Here is a 22735-nt window from a genome sequence, read left to right as displayed (position 1 = left end):
CCCGAACTCCTTCCTCAACATCTCGGTGTTCATCGTCGTGTGTGAGGCCTTCCTCCGCATCCAACCCCACTTCGGGCTGTGGCTCAAGGTCTTCAACGTGAAGCCGAAGGTGGTGGATGGCCAGCATGCGAAGTGCGGAGGTGCCATGGTGAGCAAGCTGACCAATGTCTCCTGGCTGAAAGGCACTTTCGTGGAGACTGTCAACGAATGGCAGAAACAATGGTTCTACATCACAGAACCCCGCGGCGCAAACTGGGCCGCAGCTGCCGAATTCAACTCTGACGCTCCAATGCGGCTCACCTCATGGGTTGAGAAGAGCCTGAACTGGTGTTCGCCAGATGAGATGATAGCGTTGCAGATGCACGTTCGAAGCATGGTGGACAAGGATATAAAACTTGTCAATATAATCTAGGTGATGCTAGTTCACCGGATTCTCCCGTGCCAAAGCCGAAGCCGCCCTCTATGGTAGTTCAATCCAAAGAAGCACCATACCCTGAAGAGGCTCTTCGAAACTACTCACGAAGATGTCTGGAAGTTGCTCTTCAAGGGCAACGAGACACCGCCGGCCACAGATTCGGACCGCGGGCACGACATCAACCACCTCACCGACGAGCTATGTTATTTTTAACGCATCCCCTACTTGCTTGTTTCAAGAATGATATCTAAGCTATTATTATCATTTCTTCTTAAGGATTGGATGAAGAGGGCGAAGCAGATCCAGTGTCCGGCTCTGCTGCCTGAAGAACCATTCATCCCACGTCTAGCGAAGATGCTGGTACCGGCGCCCTATAAGGCACCGGAGAGGAAGGCCATGGGGAAGGCCAAGGGGGTCCGGAGCGGCCCCTACCGCTAGGTAACTTCGGATGCGATGTCCGAAGACAAGACCCGTTCCTTCGCCGCCGAAGACGACGACAAGGAGGAGGAGGAGGAGAGCGACTCTCCCCCTGATGGGGGGAGAAAAAATAGGGCGGCCTCCACAATTCTGGAGGTGGAGGCGCCCAAGAAGGGGAAAGGCCCGCTCGCGGGCAGCTCCGCATGGGACGTCGACAGCAGTCCGGAGCGACGCTGTAACATCCCAAATTTTCAATTTGGAATGTTATACATTAGATCATCATTGCATATCATATTTTATTTTGCATTTTGGTTGATCCTAGAAATTCTACGCAACTCAATGACCCACGGAGAGAGTTGGGAATTTCGTTATTTTCTTATTTGAGTTTTCTCAAATTTTGAGAATAGGATCATTTGATTTTATTTATTTTATCATCAATTATTTCTACTACAAAAATATGAGAGAGGGAATAAAATGACTTTCCCAAAATAAAGAAATATTAAGGATTTAATAATAAAATCAAATAAGAGTTTATTTCGAAGTTTTTTGGTGTTTTATTTGAATTTAGGAAAAATGTGTGTTTTTCAAAATTGCACTTAGGTCCCAAATAAATGTTCACCTTGTGCGGCTTGATTCTAGAAGCCCATGAAAATTTATTTCGGAATTTTTGGAGTCCGTTTAGTATTTCTTTTTATTTTTCTTCTGAGTGAAATATTAAAAAAAATGCGCACCGACCTACGGGCCGTGTCCGACCTGGACACCAGCCCGGGCGGGCTTTATAAGCCGGGGAGAGGCCCAGCCCCAGCCCCAGCAAACCCTAGCCTCCCCGTGCCCCACACACCGCCGTCGCCGCATGCGCCACCGCCGCCGCCCGCCTGCGCCTGCGCCGCCGCCACCGCCCGAGGTTCGCCGTGCCTCGACTTCCATGCAATCGGTTTTTTTAAAAAATAGATCGGTTTTCGTCGGTTTTTCCGTTTTTTTTAGATTCGGTTTTTTTAAATAGATCGGTTTTCCGGTTTATTTAAATAGTGAGCGTTCTTCCGTTTGTTCGTTCTAGCAAACGTTTGTCGTTTTTCTTTTTCTCGGATTAAATCCGCGATTTTCTGATCGCGATTCCTGATCCGATTTCCGTTTTAGTATAACTTTTCGCTCGTTTATCGGAATCAGGCGATTCAAGCGCCTAGAGTTTCGTCTCAAAACCCTCTATCCGTTTAACCAACTTAAACAAGATTTTGCTACTGTAAAAATTTCCTTAGATCCAGATTACTAGAACGTAGTTGTTTTCTTTTGCCGTTTGACTTTCATTGCTTCGTTCGATTTGATTCTTTTTGCCAACCGGAGTTCTTAAGTTGAACCTTCTGGTTAGATCTCTTATTTGAGTTTTACCCGTGCATTAGATGAGTACTTATTGTATGCTTGTTTGTTTGTCTGCGATAGAATACCCGGAGTGCGCCGCTTGTTACTTCGAATCTCTAAGTTTCCCGGATCATCAGCAAGGCAAGTAACACTTTGATCATACCTTTTCTACTACCCAGTTTTGTTGCATTAGATCAATCCTCACACATTGCATGGTTAGGATCTAACTAAATTGTGGGATGGGAAGTAGATGAGGTAGTACCTATTACCTGTTTATTATCGAACCTTTGGGAGTTACTTCTACGTTTGCTTTATGCCATGCTATGCTAGTAGACGTGGATTGGGTGAGTGATATCCATGACAGATGTGAGTTTTGTTAATTAATGGTTTATCTAAGGTGGCAACTTAAACACACATCTGGGTGGATTGAGGCACCTGGGTATTCCAGGACTTGCATGTTTTCTTTTGGACCGCCACCCAGGCTCAAAGGGATCATGAGACTATTCATACTAGAAACTTCCGTGTGCAACCACAAGCTAGGGCTCTAGCATAGTTGACTAAGTCGTGCGAACTCTTACAGTGGTAGACTAGCAGATGTAGGGGATGTAGGTGGTACGGTCTACCCGATCGTAAGGTGTTAGCGCTTCTGAAAGACTATGTCTCGGTCATTCGTCTTCTCAAACACCATGTAGTGCGAGAAACCAAACGGAGGCGATCGAGTCTTGTGGGGAAAAGTGTGCAAACCTCTGCAGAGTGTAATAAACTAATCATGGTTAGCCGTGTCCCCGGTTATGGACATCTTGAGTATCTAGTACTTGGATTATCATGTGAATCTCAACATGTTACTCTAAATTAATTTTGTTGGGTTTTGTTTAATGATGATGCTTAATTGGGATTAAGAATGCTGTCAACCATTCTCAATGTTTAACAACTACCCTGATAGCTCAATAAATTTATTCCTTTGAAGTAGGGAAAATTGGCTTTACGCAAAACTGTAACCATAGAGCTTTCCACCAGCCAAATATGCATATAGTATAGCTCTCTCATTCCATTACTCTCTATGTGTTACCTTGCCAGCATATTCCATGTGCTGACCCGTTTCGGGCTGCAACGTTAATGTTGCAGACTTTTCAGATGATGATTAAGGAGTTTTTAGGTCGTGGTTCTATACTCAGTGATGCCGTTGGAGTTGATGGACTCACTTATCTTCCAAGCCTTCCGTTGTTATCGTTATTAGATGGCCTTAAGCCATATTTATTGTAATAAGTTCTCTATTGAGACCCTCGATGTAATAAGTGTGTGATTTCTACTCTGTTATAAATCCTCCGAGTACTGTGTGGTGTCAGCATTACTGATCCAGGGATGACACCAGAGCACAGAGATCAGACTGTTTGAGGTCTGGTCGCTACAGAGATGGTATCAGAGCACACGCTGACTGTAGGACACGACCACTAAGCTAAAGACCTAGATCACTTTTCACTTTCTTCTTTTCTGACTTCTCATCTTCTCTACTCTTTAGGATGGCGGATGCAAGGAATAAGTTCACGCAACCGGATGAAGATACACCCTTTTGGACATCAGTTGAAGGAAGTCACTAGATACCTGAATATAGGAGTACCAAGCTTCACCGGAACCTACAACGCCACTTTACCTGAAGAAGAGCGCTGGATGATTCAAGTTCAAGTTCCAGGAAGGACGTTCATGCTAGTCACTGAGCCCATAGAGTTTTCTTTTGATGCACGAACTTGGAGTCTAGGAAAGAGCATGGCAGCTCACATCGCCATGGGACGCATTGGAGAAGTCTACCGCAGTGATCTCAAGGATACTATCTACTATATTTGTGGGCGCCGAGATGAGCACTAGGAGATGATCAGCACCAGAAAGGATAGATCAATCGCAGCTTTTATCCAGGAGTTAAAACCAGCACATTCGACGACAGGAGAACCAGATGTGCGCCGACATGATAGACTTGAAGAAGGCAAGGACAAGAATCAAGGAACTGGAGGAAGAACTCAAGGCTACACGTGAAGATTATGAAAAAGAAATTGAAGTATTGGTAGATAAGAATGACGACCTGATCAAGAAGATTGGAATATTTATGGGAGGCCCTACACCAGTAAATGAAGACGAAGAACCCAAGGAGATTAGCCCGGAAGACTACATCATCATCGACGGCACCGACTCGGATCCAGATAGTAGCGATGATGACTATGTTGATGAAGCTGGAGCAGATATCTTGGAGTCTGCAACCGAAGAATATTTCTAGTAGACCACCTCATCAGTAGTAGTAGTCCACCATGTAAATATAGTAGTCCGAGCACTTTTGCGATAGATAGATCGATTGTATGCCCTTGTTTGATTGAATGAAGTGAATTGTTTGCTTTTGCCTCATGTGCATATGGGTAGTGTTTTCTCTTAGACCCCCTCTATTCTTACATCTCATCTTTTCTAAACCCTCAGATGCCTCCGAGACGTGACCCCGGATTTGCCTTTCCACCGGAGCTCACCCAGTTGATCCAGCAGCAGAACACATTGATGCAGTTGCTAGTTCAGAATCAGAATCAGGGGAACAATAACAACCCACCACCACCACCACCACCTGTTGACCACTTAGCCCGTTTTCTTAGGCTGAATCCGCTGGTGTTTTCCAGTAGCACCGAGCCGATAGTAGCAAATGATTGGCTCCGCAAGACAGCTAGGGAGTTGACCACAGCAGGATGCACAGATGAGGAGAAGGTGAAGTTTGCCGCACATCAGGTAGAAGGACCCGCAGCATCATGGTGGGAGAATTTCACAGCCACTTTCCCTGTCGACACTGTCACATGGGACCAGTTTCAGCAGGCTTTTCGTGCTGCACATGTTTCAGCAGGAGCTATGGCCATGAAGAAGCGTGAGTTTCGCAACTTGCGCCAAGGAGGACGGACAGTTGGACAGTATGTGGAGGATTTTAGTAAGTTAGCCCGTTATGCCCCAGATGACGTTGCTACAGATGCAGCTAAGCAGGAGAAGTTTCTGGAAGGACTGAATGATGAGTTGAGCATGCAGTTGATGGTAGCCACCTTCAACAACTACCAGGAGTTGGTAGATCGTGCTCTTATGATTGAAGGGAAGCAGCAGCAAATTGAGAATCGCAAGAGGAAGTATGGACAAGGGAAGTACAATTTAGGAGCTCAGCAGAAGCCACGTTTTACCCCTAGACCGGGAGGACATTTTTAGCATACCCATGCAGGAGGTAGCTCGCACAACCACAATGGCACCAAGAATGGAAATGGCAATGGAGGAAGCAACAGCCAGAATCGCACCAACCCATCAACCCCAACCAAGAAGGACCTGAGCCAAGTCACTTGCTTTAAGTGTCAGAAGACCGGACATTATGCTAATGAATGTCCTGAAGGCCAAAATGGTAATGGAAGTTCTGGGAAGAAGCCGAACCTTTCAACAGGGGACAGGTGAACCACGTTAGCGTGGAGGAGGTTGAAGCTCAGCCCGATGCAATAATAGGTAAGTTTTTGGTTAAGTCATTTACTGCACTCGTTCTTTTTGATACTGGTGCATCGCATTCATACATCTCAAGGGTATTTGTGGATAAGTATAACCTATCAACCCAAGCCCTTAGGTCACCCATGTTAGTAACCTCACCTGGAGCAGAGTATGTGGCTAGTCTATGGTGTGATCGGTTACCATTAAGGATTGGTAACTATGTTTTTCCCTCAGACCTAATAGTATTGGAATCCCAAGGATTGGATGTGATATTAGGCATGGATTGGTTATCAAAGTATGAAGGGAATATTGAATGTGCTAGTAAGTCAATTTTGCTTACCACCCCAGAAGGGAGAAGGATCAAGTATGTATCCCGACATGTGCCAAAGAGGACCCAAGTAAATTGCTTAACAGGAGTTGTGCAGGAGGAAGTACCAGTGGTAAGGGATTTTCCTGAATATTTCCAGAAGAGTTGCCAGGCATGCCACCGGATAGAGATATTGAGTTTTTGATTGAGCTATTGCCAGGCATAGGGCCAATATCAAAGAGACCATTTAGGATGCCAGCAAAGGATTTGGTGGAAATTAAGAAGTAGATTAAGGAGTTACTGGATAAAGGATATATTCGCCCAAGTTCTTCGCCTTGGGGATCGCCAGTACTTCTAGTGGAGAAGAAGGATGGATCATTAAGGATGGTTGTTGATTATCGAGGATTAAATGAAGTAACGATCAAGAACAAGTACCCACTACCAATGATCAACGATCTGTTTGATCGATTGCAAGGAGCTAAGGTATTTTCCAAGATCGATCTATGATCAGGATACCACCAGTTGAAGATTCGAGAACAGGATATTCCGAAGACTGCTTTTACCACCAGGTATGGGCTTTACGAGTATACCGTTATGTCATTTGGTCTGACTAACGCACCTGCCTATTTTATGAACATGATGAACAAAGTGTTTATGGAGTTTTGGATAAGTTCGTCGTAGTGTTCATTGATGATATCCTGGTTTATTCGAAGAATGAAGAGGAACATAAGGAGCATTTGCGTTTGGTACTTGGAAAGCTCAGAGAATATCAATTATATGCCAAGTTCAGCAAATGTGAGTTTTGGTTGAAGGAAGTAGGATTCCTCAGACACGTTATATCTGGAGAAGGAATAGTAGTAGATCCCGCTAAAGTTGATACCGTGACTAAATGGGAAGAACCAACCACAGTTGGAGAGATCCGGAGTTTTCTTGGACTCGTAGGGTACTACCGGAGATTTATTGAGAATTTCTCAAAGATTGCGAAGCCTATGACAGAGTTATTGAAGAAAGATACCAAGTTCGTATGGACGGAGAAATGTGAGGCTAGTTTCCAGGAGTTGAAGAAACATTTGGTTACCTCACCAGTGTTGATTTTGCCAGACCAGACCAAAGATTATGAGGTGTATTGCGACGCTTCACGTCGAGGACTTGGAGCAGTGCTTATGCAGGAAGGGAGAGTTGTTTCATATGCCTCAAGACAACTGAAGCCTCATGAGTTAAAGTATGCCACGCATGATTTGGAGTTAGCAGCCGTAGTGCATGCTTTGAAAACATGGAGGCATTTCCTCATTGGAAAACATTGTGAGGTGTACACGGATCATAAGAGTTTGAAGTACATTTTCACCCAGAAGGAGTTGAATCTCAGACAAAGGAGATGGTTGGAGCTTATCAAGGATTATGATATGAAATTGCATTATCACCCCGGAAAGGCTAATGTAGTAGCTGACGCATTAAGCTGTAAGAGCCATGCCAACACGCTAATGACGGGAGAAATACCCAAGGAGTTAGCAGAAAATCTTCGTGAACTATGTGTGGAAATAGTTCCGAGAGGCTATGTAGCAGCATTGGAGATTTAGTCAACTTTGATGGATAGAATCAGGGAAGCTCAGAAAACTGACAAAGAGATTGCCCCTATAAAGGAGAAACTGAGCAAAGGAAAAGCTAAAGGATTTCGTGAGGATGAGCACGACACCCTATGGTTTGAAGACCGCATTTACGTACCCAATGACCCGGAGATCAGGAAGTTGATTTTGCAAGAGGCACACGATTCACCGTACTCGATTCACCCAGGAAATACCAAGATGTATTTGGATTTGAAAGATATTTTCTGGTGGACCGGAATGAAGAAGGATATTGTGGAGTATGTAGCAGCTTGTGATGTATGTCAGAGAGTAAAGGCGGAGCATCAGAAGCCAGCAGGATTGTTACAACCATTGCTGATACCCGAATGGAAGTGGGATAAGCTAGGCATGGATTTTATCACGGGATTGCCCAGGACTCATTCAGGCTATGACTCGATATGGATTATAGTCGATCGATTGACGAAAGTAGCTCATTTCATCCCAGTAAAGACCGCTTACACCAGTGCTAAGTTGGCAAAGATATACATGACCAGGATCGTATGTCTGCATGGAGTTCCAAGGAGTATCGTATCAGATAGAGGAACCCAGTTTACCTCAAAGTTTTGGAAGCAGTTGCACGAAACTTTGGGTACTAGGCTAGAATTCAGTACAGCTTTTCATCCACAGACAGATGGACAGACCGAGAGAGTAAATCAGATTTTGGAGGATATGTTGAGAGCTTGTGCGCTAGATTATGGATCTAGTTGGGACGATAATTTTCCATATGTAGAGTTCTCTTACAACAACAGTTACCAAACCAGTTTAAAGATGGCCCCTTTCGAAGCCTTGTAAAGAAGGAGGTGCAGGACACCATTATCATGGGACGAAGTTGATTCGCGATAGGCTCAAGGTAGCCCAGTCCAGAAAGAAGAGCTATGCAGATTCTAAATGCAAGGAGACAGTTTATGAAGTCAGAGATAGAGCTTATCTTCGAGTATCTCCACTTTGGGGAACAAAGCGTTTTGGAGTTAAAGGGAAGTTAGTGCCATGATTTGTAGGACCATATCGAGTTTTGGAGCGTATGGGAGAAGTGACCTACAAGTTGGAATTGCCTGAAGGATTGTCAGGAGTTCATGATGTGTTCCATGTTTCTCAGTTAAAGAAATGTCACGCGGAGATGGCTTACATACCGTTGAGAGATACAGTGCCTTTGGAAACTATTCAGTTGGACAACGATTTGACCTACAAGGAGAAACCAATTAAGATCCTCGAATTTTCCAGTCGAGTCACTCGCGGCAAGGTTATCAAGTTTTGCAAAGTTCAGTGGAGCCACCACACGGAGGATGAAGCCACCTCGGAACGAGAGGAAGATTTGCTCAAAGACCACCCTCACCAATTTTCTAGCCAACCCGAATCTCGAGGGCGAGATTCATCTTAAGGGGGGTAGGTTTGTAACATCCCAAATTTTCAATTTGGAATGTTATACATTAGATCATCATTGCATATCATATTTTATTTTGCATTTTGGTTGATCCTAGAAATTCTACGCAACTCAATGACCCATGGAGAGAGTTGGGAATTTCGTTATTTTCATATTTGAGTTTTCTCAAATTTTGAGAATAGGATCATTTGATTTAATTTATTTTATCATCAATTATTTCTACTACAAAAATATGAGAGAGGGAATAAAATGACTTTCCCAAAATAAAGAAATATTGAGGATTTAATAATAAAATCAAATAAGAGTTTATTTCGGAGTTTTTCGGTGTTTTATTTGAATTTAGGAAAAATATGCGTTTTTCAAAATCGCATTTAGGTCCCAAATAAATGTTCACCTTGTGTGGCTTGATTTTAGAAGCCCGTGAAAATTTATTTCAAATTTCTGGAGTCCGTTTAGTATTTCTTTTTATTTTTCTACCGAGCGAAATATTTAAAAAAATAAAATGTGCACCGACCTACGGGCCGTGTCCGACCTAGACACCGGCCTGGGCGGGCTTTATAAGCCGGGGAGAGGCCCAGCCCCAGCCCCAGCAAACCTAGCCGCCCCGTGCCCCACGCGCCTGCAGCGCCGCCGCCGCCGCCGGGTTCCGACGCCCGAGGTTCGCTGCGCCTCGACTTCCGTGCCATCGGTTTTTTTTTAAAAATAGATCGGTTTTCGTCGGTTTTTTCCGTCGATTTTTTAGATTGGGTTTTTTTAAATAGATCGGTTTTTCAGGTTTATTTAACTAGTGAGCGTTCGTCCGTTTGTTCGTTCTAGCAAATGTTCGTCGTTTTTCTTTTTCTTGGATTAAATCCACGATTTTCTGATCACAATTCCTGATCCGATTTTCGTTTTAGTATAACTTTTTGCTCGTTTATCGGAATCCGGCGATTCAAGCGCCTAGAGTTTCGCCTCGAAACCCTCTATCCGTTTAACCAACTTAAACAAGATTTTGCTACTATAAAAATTGCCTTAGATCCAGATTACAAGAACGAAGTTGTTTTCTTTCGCCGTTTGACTTTCGTTGCTTCGTTCGATTTGATACTTTTTGCCAACCGGAGTTCTTAAGTTGAACCTTCTGGTTAGATCTCTTATTTGAGTTTTACCCGTGCATTAGATGAGTACTTATTGTATGCTTGTTTGTTTGTTTGCGATAGAATACCCGGAGTGCGCCGCTTGTTACTTCGAATCTCTAGGTTTCCCGGATCATCAGCAAGGCAAGTAACACTTTGATCATACCTTTTCTACTACCCAGTTTTATTGCATTAGATCAATCCTCACACATTGCATGGTTAGGATCTAACTAAATTGTGGGATGGGAAGTTGATGAGGTAGTACCTATTACCTATTTATTATCCAACCTTTGGGAGTTACTTCTACGTTTGCTTTATGCCATGCTATGCTAGTAGACGTGGATTGGGTGAGTGATATCCATGACAGATGTGAGTTTTGTTAATTAATGGTTTATCTAAGGTGGCAACTTAAACACACATCTGGGTGGATTGAGGCACCTGGGTATTCCAGGACTTGCCTGTTTTCTTTTGGACCGCCACCCAGGCTCAAAGGGATCATGAGACTATTCATACTAGAAACTTCCGTGTGCAGCCACAAGCTATTATGGTCTCTAGCATAGTTGACTAAGTCGTGCGAACTCTTACAGTGGTAGACTAGCAGATGTAGGGGATGTAGGTGGTACGGTCTACCCGATCGTAAGGTGTTAGCGCTTCTGAAAGACTATGTCTCGGTCATCCGTCTTCTCAAACACCATGTAGTGCGAGAAACCAAACGGAGGCGATCGAGTCTTGTGGGGAAAAGTGTGCAAATCTGTGTAGAGTGTAATAAACTAATAATGGTTAACCGTGTCCCCAGTTATGGACATCTTGAGTATCTAGTACTTGGATTATCATGTGAATCTCAACATGTTACTCTAAATTAATTTTGTTAGGTTTTGTTTAATGATGATGCTTAATTGGGATTGAGAATGTTGTCAACCATTCTCAATGTTTAACAACTACCCTGATAGCTAAATAAATTTATTCCTTTGAAGTAGGGAAAAATTGGCTTTACGCAAAACTGTAACCATAGAGCTTTCCACCAGCCAAATATGCATATAGTATAGCTGTTTCATTCCATTACTCTCTATGTGTTACCTTGCCAGCATATTCCATGTGCTAACCAGTTTCGGGCTGCAATGTTAATGTTGCAGACTTTTCAGATGATGATTAAGGAGTTTTTAGGTCGTGGTTCTATACTCAGTGATGCTGTTGGAGTTGATGGACTCACTTATCTTCCAAGCCTTCCGCTGTTATCGTTATTATATGGCCTTAAGCCATATTTATTGTAATAAGTTCTCTATTGAGACCCTTGATGTAATAAGTGTGTGATTGCTACTCTGTTATAAATCCTCCGAGTACTGTGTGGTGTCAGCATTACTGATCCAGGGATGACACCGGAGCACAGAGATCAGACTGTTTGAGGTCTGGTCGCTATAGACGCCCCCACACTAAGCCTCGGGCTGCATCGTAAGTGCTAAGACTCGTACATGCCCATAAATCTAACCTCTCCTCTTTGTCGTATTGACATGATTAATTATGCTATTGCAGTCCGGCCCACGATAGCTCCTAGCGATTCTCATCAAGAGGCTCGTTGGACTCAAAGGAGATGGCCAGCGCGACATCACTCGCCGCTTACTCTCCCAAGGCCAAGGGAGACGATGAGGTGCTCTCCCAACGGACCTTCCTAGGCCAGGGGGAGGTTCAAGAGGCCGTCAAGGCGGCACCGTGGGAGATACCTCGGTCGCCGGACACATGGGGGAGGGATCCCCCATGGAGACTGACAATGGGGGCCGGGCTCAATTCGGCCCCCATACGAGCACGGATCCGGAGACCCATAAGGCCACAGAATCCGACAAGCAGCTTCCTTCAAGAGAAGGAGGCATGCCTGTCCCGCCGACGACCACTGTCCAACCAGAGGTGCCGGACAATATATTGGAAGCGCTGCGAGGCACTTCCATATTGGAAGAACACCGTATCCTTATGGGTACGGTGATTGAGAAGGTTCAGTCCGTTAAAAGTTGACTCACTGAAGCCTGCAGCAGCCTACTGATAGGTTTTGAGGTAAGCGACGTTTAACCAAAAAATCGCCACATAGACAGTAGCCCGTGAGACACTGTCCGGTGTTCGGAAAGAAAAGCCGGATAGAGGATCAATTAAATTTCGCAGGAAACTAACCAAACTGTGTCTGCTGTGAATAAGCAGGCGTCGCTGCTGGCTGCGACTTCTCACACTGCCGAAGTCGCCGGACTAAAGCAGAAACTAGAGCAGGCTGAAGAAGAGCTCGGCAAGGCGAGGAAGCAGCTAGAAGACCAGCAAGGTATGCAATGGCTCGCTATATATTCGGAAAGAGTAAATGATGTATACTGACCGTAGTGTCATTGTATGTGTAGGGGCGACGACCGAGGTCGCGGCCTTGAAAGAGGCCCTGGCCGAAGCCAAGGGGAAAGCTATCAAGGAGCAGGCTGCTCGCAAGAAGCTGAAGGCCCGGCTGAACGAGCTCCAGGACGCGGTGAAGAAGTACGAGACCCTGGAGAGCGATGTTTTGGCTCGAGAGACCGAACTCTCCAAGGCTCGTCAAAGCACGGAAGCGGCTCGGGTTGAAGCCCAGGGTGCCCTCCAGGAGATCCAAGAGGCCATGAAGATCGCGGCGGGTAAGGCGTTTAGTATGCAAAGCAAATATATAAAGAAGAAGTATTTCTTACTAACCTGGATTCGAAGTTCTCCTGGAGCCTTCGCAGATCTGCCGGGCAGTGTGTCCGATGCCGCGGAGTTCTTCCGAGCTGAAGAAGGGAGCTCCATGGAGAAATTGTTCTGGTCGCAGTATCTTGCGCCAGAGCATCCCATGCCCTCCACCGATCAGCTGAAACAGCTGGTGGAGCTGCATAGGGTGGATGAACTAGCCATGAAGGATTTGATAATCCAGTTGTGGCCAGCCGAAGCTATGCCCGGCAGCTACTTCGGACTCGTGAAGCGACTAGTGAACGCCTGTCCTCGGTTGGACGTCGTCAAGCGATCGGCCTGCATTGAAGGTGCATGCATGGCCTTCGCCCGCTGCAAGATGTGGTGGGCGAAGATGGACGTCGTTGAGCTGACCAAGGGGCCGCCAGAGGGCAAGGAGCACCGCACCCCCGAGCGGTATTTTGCAGATGTCCTAGAGGGGTCTCGCATTGTAGCAACGCAATGTGGGCAAGACATTATTTTCGAATGAATGCATTCATGTAGTCTTTGCCTTGTATGATGAAACAAAAATTTTATGTAATATAATGCTTGTTATGTTTTAAATTTTACCTGCTGTGCGGCCGTGTTGTATGAAATCTGAGGGTTGGCCAGTCGTCGACTTCTGCCCCCACGTAGGAAATACAGAGGTGTTCGGGATGGAATCTAAACAATCTTGATCCAATTATATGGTCCTTGAAGGAGTTGTTTAGCGCAACGAACCAGGCAATCAGACTATGCGGCTTGAACGCCCTCACTTAGCCATAGGAGTTTGACAATAAAACATAGGCGCAGCCCCTAGTATCCGAACCAGAGTGCTATAAGTGTCTGATCGGGAAGTACCGATCCTTCATGTAATGCGGAAGAAATCTCCAACGATTTGCAACCTCCGAACAGCTGACCGGCTCTCGTCGCATCATGACAGTCAGTTTTCGGCTTTCTCTACTGAGGTGCTCCTTTGGATAAACCAAGGCACAATCGTAGTAGTTCTCCCTTTACTACCTTAGCTGATATAGCAGAACGTAAGGTAGCAAGCACAGGAGCCGGGCAACCCAACTATTGACCAAAGACATGATTCGGAGCCCATGCATATAATGCTAAACTCGGGGTGCCGAACCATACAATAAAAGTGTTCAGACTTTTGTTGCCGTAGTGTGGGGTGCTATGAAGCCCCTGGCAAACATCAAACATACCAAAGTGTACGGGCGCTACCTGATGGGGTTACCCACAGGGAAGAACAGGGGCGGACCCATGACAAAAATGACCCGGTGTCCCGTGTCCATCGCATATGTGTGGATATTAAGTAATAATATACGTAATAGTAACACACTTTAGGATAAAACCTATATAGAATATGTCATAAGAGTGAATATGGTTGTGAACAAATCCAAATTGAAAATTTTCACTTGAAATGTTGATTATAGAAAATGGAACAATAGCAGAACATCAAACATGTCCAAATTATGGAGAAACTATGAAAGATGGTGAATAAATGCAACGTTAGAGCTTTGTTAGCCTACAAAACAAAGGAAGCAAGACCACATAGTAACATACTGAGTATAGTTTTGTAATAAACAAATAGTTTAGACAAGTACATTTTTAAGATAGTTTTCTAAGTTCTTTCATGGAATCCAAGCAATTAATTACCGCGTGATTGGTAATCTTCCACATTTCACCTTTCTCCACCTGACAATAAGGTTGTATTTCAAAGCATCGTCACAAAGACGATTGCGCAAATATGTTTTTACAATTCTGCTAGCTGAAAGATCTCTCAACTTTCGCAATGGCAACATGTCATACTAATACTACCTTCAAAAGTCGATAAACAAAAGGATAGGAAATATGGTTTTCTTGCCTCCACCATTTGTTTGAGAGAGCTGACAAATACTCTCTCACTAACTTAATATAAGACATTTTGTGACACACTTGTGTCAGAAAACGTCTTATGTTAAATTACAGAGGGAGTATTACTTAAAAAAGAAGTGATCATCTGCTTGGACATGAACAATGTAAAGTAAAAAATGAAGGTGATGTCTAAGATCCCATAATTCCCCATCATGAAAATCTTTTTGATAAACATCAAAGAATTGAAACTGAAATCACGGAATGATTCTTTTGGGATTAAAGTGGTCGAGCAGATAGCTTCCATTTTTAAACACCTTTGATTAATTCAGATAATTATTAAAATTAACACAAATAAGTACTAGGTATAGAATTATACTTACTTGACATTGTGCTTGTGCGTAAAGCTCAAGAGAATTTCAGTATTTTTTTCAATCTCCACTTAGTGCAGATATCTAATACCAAATAAGTTTAAATTGTCTAGTCTTGTCCAGTAGCCTTAGACCCTAGTGGTCTATGGTTAGAGAAGCAAGCAAGAATTAGATTTTGGATATTATAGATCACATCGCATTGGGGATTTGGGGGTCCGGTGCAACAGACATACCAATTTTGTTTCCACTAATCCGGTCTGCAACAAGTTGGCAAGATTTGGCGCTGGCGACAAGTAGACGAAGAGGCGGAGGAGCACATATAGATCAGATCAACATCGATCGATGTGGTGTGGACTGTGGAGGACCTGGCGACCTATTCGTTCGCGGCCGATGACTCGCATCATGAGGGCGGCTCCATCTGGGCGTCACGGGTTGGCTGCGCTCCTTCGTGGGTCGCATGCTCATGATGTTTGTTGGGCCGATTGGAGCAGTACTGGTGTCCCTCATCATTTTTTACTAGTGTCCCTCATCATTTTTTACCGGTGTCCCTCTCTATTGGGCTCTATATGGGCATAAGGTAGAGAGATTTCTTACCCGATGTCCTGTGCTACCTACTGGGCCAACATGGGCCCGCCCCTGGGGAAGAAGAATAGAAAAAAAGGAAAAACAGAAGGAAAACAGAAAGGGTGCAAAGGGTGATAAGCTGGGGCTTTAAAGCTCCAGCCGCGAACTGTTTTCGTTGTAATTTGATTAATACGTTGAGACGCATTGATACAAGTAGTGCGATAAGCAACAGGCTATTTAATATGCCAAAAACCAAGGGAGAGCTGCATGTGGGTCCTGAAAAACAGGTAGAGTGATCGTTAATGAAACCACCTTGAAAATCCCCTGTACGTCTGCATTTCTCGCCGTCATGGTGTGTTTATCCTTCAAGAGGACTGGTGATCAGGCCATCCGATGGGGCCTGTGGGATCGAAACCAAAAAAGGAAACGAATAAAAGTGAAAGTATGTGTGTATCTGGTGTCGGTTGAGCCGTACTATGGATCACAAACTAGATATGCCTCCGCCGATGCCCATGGAATTTTGAGTGCGTAGTTATGTACATGTGGTGCGAATGCCACTACTTGACCATGACTGAGACGGAGGCCGAATTGCTAGTATAGCTCCTGACGAGCCAAGTTGTCCTGCTGCAGGGTAGTTTGGACCCTCTTGACGGTGTCCGTGGGCTCGGCAGCCGAATTAAGGTTCTGCTTGAGAAGGCCGCTCTATACTTCTGCTGCTAAGGCAGCTGTGTGCTCTTCTGTACGGAGGGAGCGTTCTGTATTTCCATTGACTGTTATGACGCCACATGGACCGGGCATCTTGAGCTTGACATAAGCATAGTGTGGCACTGCGTTGTATCGGGCAAATGCGGTCCGTCCGAGCAGTGCGTGATAGCCGCTACGAAAGGGGACTATGTCGAAGATTAACTCCTCGCTTCGGAAATTGTTCGGAGATCCGAAGACAACCTCGAGCATGATTGAGCCCGTACAGCGGGCCTCTACACCTGGTATGACTCCTTTGAAGGTAGTCTTTGTGGGTTTGATCTGTGATGGATGAATGCCCATATTGCGCACTGTATCCTGATAGATCAAGTTGAGGCTGTTGTCACCGTCCATCAAGACTCGCGTCAGGTGGAACCCATCAATTATTGGCTCCAAGACCAGTGCGGCTGAACCGCCATGACGGATACTGGTCGGATGATACCGGTGATCAAAAGTGATCGAGCATGATGACCATGGATTAAATTTTGGGACGACTGGCTCTATAGCGTAGACGTCCGTGAGCACATGCTTGCGCTCCCTCTTGGGGATGTGGGTAGCGTATATCATGTTTACCGTTTTGACCTGAGGAGGGAACTTCTTCTGTCCCCCTGTGTTCGGCGGTCGTGGCTCCTCGTCGTCGTCTTTGCTTTGCGATCCCTTATCCTTGTTTTTGGCATTTAACTTGCCAGCATGTTTAAAAACCCAACAATCTCTATTGGTATGATTGGGTGTTTTGTCTGGGGTGCCATGAATCTGGCACGGACGATCAAGCGTGCGGTCCAGGCTAGATGGGCCCAAATTGTTCTTTTTGAATGGCTTATTTTGCTGACCAGGCTTAGAGCCACTGAATCAGGCATTGACTGTCGTGTCCTCGGTGTTGTCATTGTTATTTTGACGTTTGTAACTGTTGCGTCGAGACTTTTCATTGCTATTTTTAGCTTCAGGGGTGCCGGCGGCACTTGCATTGTTATTGCTACGGGCCAGCCAACTATCCTCGCCCACGCAAAAGCGGGTCATGAGTGCCGTGAGGGCCGCCATGGACTTTGTCTTCTCTTGGCCGAGGTGATGGGCGAGCCATTCATCGTGAATGCTGTGTTTAAAGGCCGCTAGGGCTTCGGCATCCGGACAGTCGACTATCTGGTTCTTTTTAGTTCGGAACCTGGTCCAGGATTTCCTGGCGGACTCTCCGGGCTGTTGAACTATATGGCTTAAGTCATCGACATCCAGAGGTCGAATGTATGTACCTTGGAAGTTATCAAGGAAGGCTTCTTCCAATTCCTCCCAGCTGTCGATGGATTTTTCGGGTAGGCTGTTCAACCAGTGTCGTGTTGGTCCATTGAGTTTCAACGGGAGGTATATAATGGCATGAAGGTCATCGCCGCGGGCCATATGAAAGTGGAGGATGAAGTCTTCGATCCATAGCACGGGGTCTGTAGTGCCATCATATGATTCTATACTCACGGGTTTAAACCCCTCTGGGAATTCATGTTCCATGACTTCGTCGGTGAAGGAATGAGGGTGTGCGGCACCTCTATATCGGGTTGTATCGCGACGTAGCTCTGATGGGGTCCGCCTGCGGCTCTCAGCCCGCGCATGACTAGGTTTGTCACGTCCGAACAGATGGCCGTCGTCGCGTGTCGGGGCACGTCCTCGCGATCCATAGATCGATCTGGTATGTCCTGCTTTATTGTTCAGGTCATGTCGAAGGTCATATGTATGACCGTGAGCTGATTTACCTCTGCCTCTACAATGAGGCGGGGTGGGCTGGTGTTCGGCTTGAGTTGCCACTTTGTCCCAGCCACGTGGTGGTCGATCAGCCGCATTGCGTGATGGTGGTATGTGTTCCGGCGCCTCGTCGTCAAACTGAGGTAGTAATTTGTGCTTCGGGTAGCTTTTGGCCGGGCGCTTGAGGCCGTATTCTTCGGCTGCTAGGACGTCAGTCCATTTATCGTTGAGCAGATCTTGGTCGGCTTGAAGCTGTTGCTTCTTCTTTTTCAGGCTCCTTGCAGTGGCTATTAGCTGGCGCTTGAAGCGCTCCTGCTCAAGAGGTCCCTCAGGCACGATGAAATCCTCGGTGCCAAGGCTCACCTCATCCTCGGAGAGTGGAAGATAATTACTGTCCTCCGAGTCCTCCTGTGTAGCCTGTTTACCAGGGCTAACCTGCCCATCTTCCCGTTCATCCTGTTTGGTAGCTGTGTCAACAGGGTCTTCATTGTCTTCGGCACCTTCCGGGGTGTTATCTTCTCATGTGCCGGTGTTTCTATCTTTACTGCGGCGTGACTTAGAGCGGCGCCGCTCACGTCGGCGTTTCGATTGTATCTCGGGAGGTTTATCCTCAACTGGATCTTCTTTGTCATCGCTGCTGTTCTCCTTTGGTGCATCCACCATGTATACATCGTACGAGGAAGTGGCCGTCTAGCGTCCGGTGAACGGCGTGTCCTGGGCCTCTTCTTCTCTGGCATCATCGTCCATACCGTGGATGTCGTCGGAGCCGTAATCGAGCATGTCAGTTAAGTCTTCGACGGTGGCTATGAAGTGGGTGGCGGGTGGGGAGTGAAATTCCCTGTCATCAGCTTCTAGTTCGAACCAGATATAGTTTGGCTGTGAATCCCCCGCTAAGGATAGATTTTTTAATGAGTTTAACACATCGCCAAAGGCAAGTGCTGGAAGATGTCTGCGGCGCTGAATTCGAAGATCGATAAACGATCAAGTTCGGCGTCCGCGGACTCACACGGTTCGGAGTTTATTGTCGGAGACAAGTCTGGAGTTTCGGTGAAACAGATGTCGTGTGAGGTTAAGTCCATGTGTGGCTCCAACGCCAGGGAGTCTATGGCCTCCGTGGTGGGCTTGAGCCTTCGGTCCTTGGATGGCGCAGTATGCTCCGGATCTAAGGCCAGAGCGGTTACAGGAGCTATCTACTGGATGCGGTCCGATGACAGATTTAGGTCATGTCCATCGGGGTGACCAGGAGTGGTTGTCGCGGTCTCGAATCCGGCAAAGATCAAGTCTCCACGGATGTCCGCAACGTAGTTCAAGCTCCCAAATCTGACCTGGTGGCCAGGGGCGTAGCAATCGATCTGCTCCAGATGGCCAAGTGAGTTGGCCCGCAGTGCGAAGCCGCCAAACACGAAGATCTATCTAGGGAGGAAGGTCTCACCTTGGACATCATCGTTGTTGACGATTGAAGGGGCCATCAAACCTTTTGGGGACGGCACAGTGGAACTCTCAATGAAAGCACCAATGTTGGTGTCAAAACCGGCGGATCTAGGGTAGGGGGTCCTGAACTGTGCGTCTAGGGTCGATGGTAACAGGAGACAGGGGACACAATGTTTTACCCAGGTTTAGGCCCTCTCTATGGACGTAATACCCTATGTCCTGCTTGATTGATCTTGATGAATATGAGTATTACAAGAGTTGATCTACCACGAGATCGTAATGACTAAACCCTAAAAGTCTAGTCTGGCTGTGATTATCAGGATTCGCCCTATCTACGGACCTAGCCCTTCGGTTTATATAGACACGAGAGGGATCTAGGGTTACACAAGGTTGGTTACAAAGAAAGGAATCTTTATAGTTGGTCGCCAAGCTTGCCTTCCACGCCAAGGAGAGTCCTATCCGGACACGGGTGGAGTCTTCGGTCTTCGTATCCTTATGGCCCATCAGTCCGGCCCACATCAATAGACCGGACACCCGAGGACCCCTTAGTCCAGGACTCCCTCAAGTGTCTCCTTGAAATAAAAACCATAGGAATTTTAGTTTCCACTTGTCCTCCTTTTCAAATTCCTGTTCATGAAGCACAAGACTAAGAGATAGTAGCATAATAGCATTATAACCATACATTTTCTTGTGGTTTGACTTAATCTCACCATGCTTCTTTGAATCATGTGATCTTCCAATTCTTGTGAACCAAACACTCAGATTGGCAGAAATCATGTGTTTTAAAATTCTCTGTTTTGCATGTGCATTGCTATCCTATTCCTGTCTATTTCCTATCCCTGCATTGTTAGAATCCTCAAATTCAAACAAGCCCTTACACAATTACTTTTGTTTCAGATATGTGTCAAAGAAAACCGTGTGTGGTTTGTCCTGCTCCTGATGCGTTGTGTTCCACCCCAGCTGCTCCAACGACGGAAGGGTTCATCACAGCATGGATCTGCTCTCCAAACTGTCTTTTTCCACCTCAGATCTTCTTCCCCGCCACTGGCAGCCACGACAACTGCATTACCATCATCAACTAAGCAGATGACCTTGAGGACTACACGGGTCCGCAAGAGAGGTCGCACTCTTCCGTGTTTGCTTACGTTATGCATCACTTAATATGATGACATGCTACTTTATCGTCGTGTTCACCTATTAGACTCTGAGTCAGGTCCAAACTAATGCTGAAACTTGAGTTTTAAAATGGTTGTGGGGTACATATTGGGGTAGCAAACAGTACTATATGTCTACTATCTATCTACTATCTGGTTAATCTTGGGTGCCTACTATGAGTTTCATGTTGGGTGCAAACAAACATTAAAGGAGCCATTAACTGTATTTTTTAAGTAAAGCTATTATCTGCCTGCTATCATTGGTTTTGGGTCTATCCATAGTTTGCTACCAGCACTCTGGATTTGTGCATGCACTCCTTACATAATCTCACTATGTTTTATTCCTATGCATGTCAGTTATTGTACACAATGGAACTGAACATGTAGAGCAAAACAGACGAGCCTTGCATGGCAATAAAATTTCATACAGACGTCGCTCCATGGTGGGTGCAAAGGAAGCCCCCCCCCCTCCACCCATTTGGGATTGTAATCAAGAGGAAGATAACTGTTCTGAGGGGGACTCAGAAGGAGAAGACCACTCCTATTTACCCCATGAGGTCTTCGCTCTAACTTGGCATGCTGATGTTGGTAATATCATGCATATGGTTCCTTGCACTGCTTACTTTATACATCAAATATGTCATCTTCTTAGTTTAGACATGCTTTGTGTGAATGCCATCTGTTTAGTTTCTTTATCGTATATGTGAATCATGTAATGCCATCTTGTTTAGCCAGGTATCATATATGTGAATTTTTCAATGCCACCCTGGTTATCCAGACATCTTATATGTAAATTATATCATGCCATCATTTTTTTATTACGTGTTAAATTAGTCAACAATTTTAGTACATTCAATTACTCTTCATGTGCATCAGCCATTCAGCACGGTCATGGAAAAATCTGGAGTGGAAACAAGGTCTTCAGAGCAGACAATGATGTCTGACGAAGCGCATGTCTTGCTGGTTACGGATAGCTCCTCAGAGGAGGATTCAGAGACAGATGACCAGTCCTATCCCCCCCCCCCCGAGGTGCATGCTCCAACTTGGCAGGGTTATGTTGCTCAAATCGTGCATATGGTATCTTGCATTGCTATGTCATTTGCGTAGTTTAGACATGCTTTGTGTGAATGCTACCTATTTAGTTTCTAATTACCATATATGTGAATTATGCAATGCCATCTTGTTGCAAGACATCATATATGTGAATTATGCAATGCTATATTGTTGCAAGGCATTATATATGTGAATTGGGAAATGCCATGCAGTTTAGCCAAGCGTCATATATGTGAATTATACCATGTCGTCCTTTTTTGTATTTCTCGTTGCATTTGTCGACAATGTTTGTATATTCAACCGCTCTTCCTATGCATCAGCCATTTGAATTGGTGATGGAGAAATCTGGAGTGAAAACAAGGTCTTCAGAGCAGACAATGCTACCTTCTGAAGTAGATATCTTGCTGGTTATAGATAGCTCTTCGGAGGAGGATTCATAGGCAGATGACCAGTCCTATTATCCCCCTGAGGTGTATGCTCAAACTTGGCAGGGTTACATTACTCATATCATGCATATGTTGTATTGCAATGCTTAGTTTTTACATCATATACACAATATTGAATGCCATCTCCTTAGTTGACACATCATATATGCGATTGCCCTCTGCTCACTTGCTTAGTATATAAATCATATATTTGAATTATATCATGCCATAATGTTTACATAGACAGCATGTATCTGAATTATGGCATGCCAGCCCATTTTCTAAAGACATAATATAGTTATATCATCTCATCCTGTTTGCATAGCCATCATATTTTGAATTATGTCATTCTATCCGTGAATTATATCATGACATCATGTTTCCATCGACGTCATGTTTGTGATTTATGGCATGCCAACCACTTTAATAGACACATAGTATAGTTATATCATGTCATCTTGTTTACATAGTCATCATATTTTGAAGTATGTCATTCTATCATGTTTAGTTAGCCATCATACATGTGAAATTGTGTCATGTTATCCTGTTTAATTAGCCATCATATATGTGAAACTATGTCCTGCTATTCTGTTTGGTTAGACAACATAAATGTGAATTATTTCATGCCCTGTTTTCTTCCCT

Source organism: Triticum dicoccoides, chromosome 2A, assembly GCF_002162155.2.
Source record: "Triticum dicoccoides isolate Atlit2015 ecotype Zavitan chromosome 2A, WEW_v2.0, whole genome shotgun sequence".
Classification (NCBI taxonomy): Eukaryota; Viridiplantae; Streptophyta; class Magnoliopsida; order Poales; family Poaceae; genus Triticum; species Triticum dicoccoides.
This window is presented reverse-complemented; position numbering follows the sequence as displayed.